At 35.6% G+C, this 6780-nt stretch overlaps 1 pseudogene; it reads right to left on the bottom strand.

Moving 5' to 3' along the window:
* Positions 1 to 3621: 3621 nt before the first annotated feature.
* Positions 3622 to 4637, bottom strand: LOC122601350 (annotated as a pseudogene).
* Between the last annotated feature and the right edge of the window lie 2143 nt (positions 4638 to 6780).

Here is a 6780-nt window from a genome sequence, read left to right as displayed (position 1 = left end):
TAGAGCTCCCCCAGCTGGTGTTGAGGGGAAGCATGAATTGAAAAAGAGGTTATTGAATCTCCCCCTGCTAGTTCTGAGGGGGAACATCAAATAGTGGTTGCACATGCTGGTAAACCACAAATTGAAAGATTTGAATATCAGGAGGACTTTGATCCTCAGTTGGTAAGGGCCGAAGTAGAAGCTAGTTTGGCTGTCAAAATGGCTACTAACAGATCCAAGGAAGTTCTACTAATCTTTCATCAACGCTTCCTTTGAAATGCTCTCATTGCTCCAATGACTGATGCTTAAAGGGCTTATCTCACGAGTATCCAGCACAAGAGACTTTCTCCTCAAGCAACACAGTTATCTATCACTTCCCCAGCAGGTATCATGAAATGATTGACATTTTAGCTTTGACTCCTGATGGGAAAACATAAGAAGAGGCGATCAAAGAACTGGATAAAATAAAGGAGAATCAAGAAAATGAAAGAAAAAATCTTGAATTCATCAAACAAATGCCTCTTCTGGAGAAGGATCAACTGGATGCTGAACAAAGAATGATTTTCCAAGCTGGTGGTGCTGAGGCTCTCTACAGGCACAAACATGATGAAGTAGAGAAGCAGCTGAGTGAGAAAAGAACCAAATTTGATGAAGAAAAGGCTAAGTGGCTGAAATACATGAATGACAGGAGGAAGCCACAAAGAATAGTGGCTGTTGAAGCCTTTCATGCTGACATGGGCTTAAAAACTAATTTGAAGATATTAAGAGAAGGTGCTGACAAGCCTGTCAGATATGAAGGTGTCAAGGCAACCACGCTGAGTGCCTCTGAATGGGCTGAAGTATACATGCTTATAAAAGACAAAAAGGCTCCTAGCTACGATCAACTGAAGAATATGCTGATGGAGTACTTTGAGAAGGCACGAGGCTTTGAAACAAAGTTCAAGTGTGATTTGCCTATGCTGAGGCTAGTGTTTGGAGCTCCAGCAGCTATCTCAATGTCTGCTGGCAAGAAAATACAAAGGAAAAGAAAAGAAATGCATCAAACCATGCCAGCAGCCCTTCCTCCTCTAGCTGGTGATGCCACTTTAAATCTTCGATTGCTTTCCAGAAGTGTGTTTGAAGAAGGGAGGACATTGGAGTCGCCTGCTGGCATATTCTTCCAAAACTTCCAGAATTATCAACTCTTCTTCAGATTGGCAGAAATTGAAAAAGCTTCCACTAGGTTTCTCATCAGTATTAGAAAGAGATTCTCTAAGTTAGCAAGTGCCACATGGTTCATCAGCAAGATTGATGAAGAGCTGTTGAAGCCTCATAGAAGAAATGATCTAGTGCTGAGGATTGCCAAGCAGGAGGACCCTTGGGAGATTGAAGCTGCTAATATTTAGATGTCTTACTTTGTAAAAGCTTAATGTTTCAGCTTGTAATACTCTTTGATGATATAAAAGACATCTTTCTTTCATACTACATTCGTTTCTAAGTCTTATCTACTCAGCAAGTCTCTTTAAAGAATAGGGGGAGATTGTTGAGTCTTGGATTTGCTGACAAGACTTAGCTCGCTGACGTGCGTCGTCAGCGAGTGTTCAGCGAGTCCAATGACTTTCTTCAGCGGGTTGTATGCTGCCTAAATTGTTGGTCAAGACGGGAAGATTTCAAACCAGATGAAGACAAGAGTCACATGGTGGTTCTTCCAACTGTAAAATACCTTGTATAGCAAAGGTACAAGTTGTGACCAAAACAAGGGTTTCTCTCTCATACCCGTTTTGGTAAAGAAGACAAGGGCTCTTGCATAGAAGTACAAGGAGCCAATGGGACGTCGACCACCACCATCTATCACCATCAAAAGAAGGCTGTGTTGCCCTAATTCCTTCTCTATAAAAGGCAACACAGCCGCATTGTATCAAGTGTGTTTGTCACCTCAAAAGTGTGTGTCACTTGTAATTGTTTAAGTTTTTAGTGTGTCTAGACTTAGCAATTACTTTGTTCATTGGTATTCTTGTAAGTCAAGTTTGTAATATCGACCATGTATTCATCGTTTAATCAATGATACATATGATTATAGTTGCATAGATTTATTACATTTGAACTTGTCATTGTTCTTGTTGTTTTCCTTCTTATTTACTTTCTTGTCTAGCTTAATTATAACATAAGTTGTGCATTCGTGGACTGTCAAAAACCTCTCATCAAAGCATATGTTAGAGATTTTTCAAAGGGAAAAATGAAAGAGGTCTATTTACATGATGTTAACATAATTTAGTTATATGATGGTCTACTCATAAACTTTAAAATTCAATAGGCTATTTAATATATGTTAAAATTAGTGTGAGTGTATCATCTTAATATTAACATCATATAACATTTTCCCTTGCTTTATTATTCTATACATAGAAAAAATTGAAGTTAATTACTTAATTATTTAATTTTTACAAAATTTATATGAATCTTTGAACATATCAATTTTTTCTCACATGTTGCGCCTCGTTTTGGCGTGTCACACTTCTACTACTTTTGGTCTTGCATAGGTTTATGGTATCGAAATACTGAGTATTCATATCAACACCAATCCGTAGAGCCCGGATTTGAGGGTGTTCAACATGTTCAAACGAACAGGGCCTAGTTTTATTTAAGGGCCCAAAAGTTCAATTTTCTTTTGCTAGTATTAAATATTCATATCATAATACCCAACGATTACAATGTGATATTGTGTTTCTGTTTGGAATTACTAATTATAAAAGGTATTTTTTTTTATTCTATAAAATGAGAGAATACGTAAATGATATGGATAAAGGTCCTTACAAATAATGTAGTGTAGGGCCTTTAAAATCCATGAGACGGCACTGCCAATCTGGTACCGGTAGAGTATTGGGTATATGATTTGGTGTTCGGTATGGGTTTTTACACATATTCGGTATAAGTATTACGAGTATAAGACTATATGGTATGGTATTGGTACTGATATGATGTCTAAACACCAAACTTTGTTATGGTTGTATAGTAATATTGTTCGATTCATTTTGGCTGAGAGTTTGTTTGTTGTGTCATTAGTTTTACTTGTATGCTCATTAATTTTGTTTCCATTTACTTAGGGTATGTTTGGTTGGACTGAATGGAATAACAACATAATGGAATGTATGATGGAATGGAATGAGAAGGATAATGGAATAGGTCATTACCATTCCATATTTATGTTTGGTTGCCACATTGGAATGGAACGAATCATTAAAACATATTGTAGGAATTGACATAAATAGCCTTGTTAAATGAACTTTGCCTATCAAAATTAGAACTCGTTTTTAGCTATAAAACATTAAAGTAGATACTTAATTCATTTAACATGTACTCATATTAATTAATAATGCAATCAAACAAATTATCACATTATCATCAATAAATAAAAAAACTTTTTCTAAGTTAAAATACTAATATATTTCATCATATTATCTAGACAAACTATGGATATGGAAACCAAATTAAAAAACTGAAAAACCAAATTCATGGAAACTTTTGAAAGCGAAAGTCGTTAACTTAAACAGGTAAACAACCAAAAGTTATAGATTAGTCATTACAGACATTGCAAGCCATGAGATATGAAATTAAAAATACTACTTCAAAATGGTCCTTAAGAAGCATATCAGTGAGCATTACTCACTCTTCACCCTCAAGAGCATAAAAAAACCATAGTAATTTATCTTCATCGACGACCGTATAAAAGATCGCCATCAAATATTCCTCATCGCGTGAAAGCATGCGTACAACTTTGTTGCATTCACAAGAAGTTAAACTAGCAACTTTTTTCATCTCCGCGTGAAGCTTCTTACAAAGCTCCTTACGATCCCTTTCGATTCCTAGAACTGCGGTGAAGCTTTTTGTTGCTTGCTCAATCTTGGTACCAATTATATCTGCCGAGTCTTTCAAGCTGATGATAAGAGGATCTAAACTATTACATCATTTTCTCTTTTGACGTTTGCCCGAGTCTTCTCTTAAAAGGGGAGGAGCAGATGGAATGGATGGAAAAGTGTTTAATTTACTATTAAATGGTAATTCTTCTAAACCGTCATCAATGTCTTGTGTATCGTCGTCATTTTCTTGTTCTTTATCCATCTTAGAGACGATATATGCAGCTATCTGGGCATGTTTTCCATGTGCACGATCCTTTCCAAACACATTACAAAGTTCCATATAATGAGAGAACTTTTTACCTCTCCATTTGCCAGCATTCTTGTGTACCTAAAAGCGCATGATCAAAAACTAGACGATTTTAGCAACATAATATAACTGAACATCATTGAATTAACTTTATTTTAGATAACTAAATGCCAAACTGGTTGAGATGCGCCAAGCATGTTATTTTCGCTGTCCCATCCGAAACCACTGGTGTTGTTCCATTCTAACATGTCGTGTACAGCTGACCAATCACTTTTCAAAGTCTTTATGCGTGATTCGATATGTGGTTTTGCTTTTATTCCTGAATTTGGAAGTACGACAGATAACTGGTTTTCCACGGCATTGAAAAATCCAGGCTTAAAACCATTGTCTGATTTGAATTGAGATCCCGAGTTATTCACATCGAGCATAGCTTCAACCAACTTTTCATCTTCCATCTCATTCCATTTTCTTTTGTTCTTTCCTGGGCCTCTTTCACCTTCCACTTGTGAATTCATACCTTCACATTCAAGGTTAATGATGCATTTCACATAAGAATGTACCACAGTAATAAACAAAATACATTTTTAATAGTTAATGCAAGAGTTACATTCAGCCATCAAAAGGACTTTTAACTCAGCTTTCATAATAACATTCTTGTAAACAAAAGTAGCATTTAAACTTTCTAAATCAATTATGCCTAGACCTCCATGCATCAAACATAGAATCTGCCAGGTATATCCCGACTGTAGTTATATGTTCAACCGTTGAAGCAAGATCACGATTCTCGATGTCGTTGTCTCTGTCAAGCGGATCATTAGAAGATTCTTTGCGTATGAAATTATGTAGAAGGCAACATGCTAGAATGATTTTATTGTGTGTTTTAATGGGATAAAATGATGGACCTCTAAGAATTTCCCTTTTTTTTGCAGAACTCCAAAACACCGTTCAATGACATTCCTTGCACATGAGTGTTTCAAGTTAAAGTATTCTTCAGCCTTCTCGGGTCGTCTTCCATCAAACCAAGTATTTAAATGATATCTTTGACCTCTGAAGGGTGCAAGAAATCCTTCTCCATTGGTGAATCCACCATCAACATGATAGTAATTACCTTTACTCACTTTTAATCCATTTTCTCAAAGAATGGCACTGCGGAGTATTCTACCATCAGATGCTGACCCTTCCCAACCCGTTATTACATACGTTAATTGCATATCAGGAGAGCAAGCAGCAAGAACATTAGTTGTTATTTCACCCTTTCGGTTACGATATCTTGGTTTGTCCTCCTCTAGTACATGCACATCAATGTGTGTCTCATCCATTGCTCCTAAACATCCCTTTAAGAACATTAAACATGAAATAAGAGCTACAACCTTGTCAAAATAATTTTATAGATACCTTGGAGGCTAGCAGATAACATACCTTGAATCATTTCCATATATTATCAGTTGAATCTTCAGGTATCGACTCGGGTTTCTTAAGCAAGTACCTTTCTAATCGTACAATAGCATTGAGTACATTGTTAAAATGTTTACTGACCGTTTCCCCTGATTGACGAAAATGTAACCCTAATTCTCTGTTTTCACGTGGTGACCCAATATTTACAAAAAAAATGGCAACTTGTTCATCAATATGAAGATACTTTGATGCCTTCAATCTGCCCTCAGTAGCAAGCATATGAAAAAGCTTAACAAATTTTGATGTGTTCATTCTAAGTTGTTTATATCAGGTCCTGTTGCTTCGGTACACTAACCTTTGCGTAAACAATTTTCTTGCAGAGTACAACATGATGTAAGGAGGTCTAGGCGGATACATGTGTATACGTATAGCAATTATAGTCGTCACAAATGGCATATACAAACTAACCAAACTAATAAGCTGGATCCAAAACAAACAACATATAGCTAATTTCCTTAGTTTTTTCAATCTGTTTAAGCTATGTCGAGCCATAACTGGAACCAACTACACAACTAAAAAACATTTTAAAGGTGTATACTTTGACAAATAAGATAATGTACATATAAAGATACAACAAATTAAAACAAGTACAACTTCCTTCAAATGTTTTACACAAGTTCCAAACACATCAAACTTATATAAAATCAATAAATAATGATAAAGAAAATTATTTCATCTCCAAATAAAAAAAATTCATTGTGACAATATATCAAACACCTGGTGAACAAATAATTGTTACCATGAATCATAGAAAATCTGGTCCACATATGCATTAATATAAAGAGCTATTAACCAAAAAGCAATCAACAACAAAAGAAGAATGTCATAAAAGAAAAGAAAATACCTTAGAGTTCTTTTGTGAGTTTTGCTGTTGAAGATTTATGTCCATCATATTCTTGTTAATGATAAATAAATGGACTATCGTGCTAGTTGGTTACCTGAAACTTAGGATTATTGGGGGTATATTGGTCTTTCATCACTTCATTCTCTCACGGAATGGGAAAAAAACGGGGGTAGTAGGTTGAATAGAAAAGATGGATTTGTATTATGGAGATAATGGTCTTTCTTTTCATGGGCTTTAAACAAACTATAACATCCCAAAACTTTTTGACGTTGACAGTTAACTTGCCGTTAAGGACCGTTAGTAACTATGCATTTTATATGTGCTTACGTGAATTTAATGATCTACATGAGATATGTATT

The sequence above is a fragment of the Erigeron canadensis genome, chromosome 5 (assembly GCF_010389155.1).
Source record: "Erigeron canadensis isolate Cc75 chromosome 5, C_canadensis_v1, whole genome shotgun sequence".
Lineage (NCBI taxonomy): Eukaryota > Viridiplantae > Streptophyta > Magnoliopsida > Asterales > Asteraceae > Erigeron > Erigeron canadensis.
Note: the sequence above shows the minus strand (reverse complement) of the source record. Positions and strands in the feature narration are given on the sequence as shown.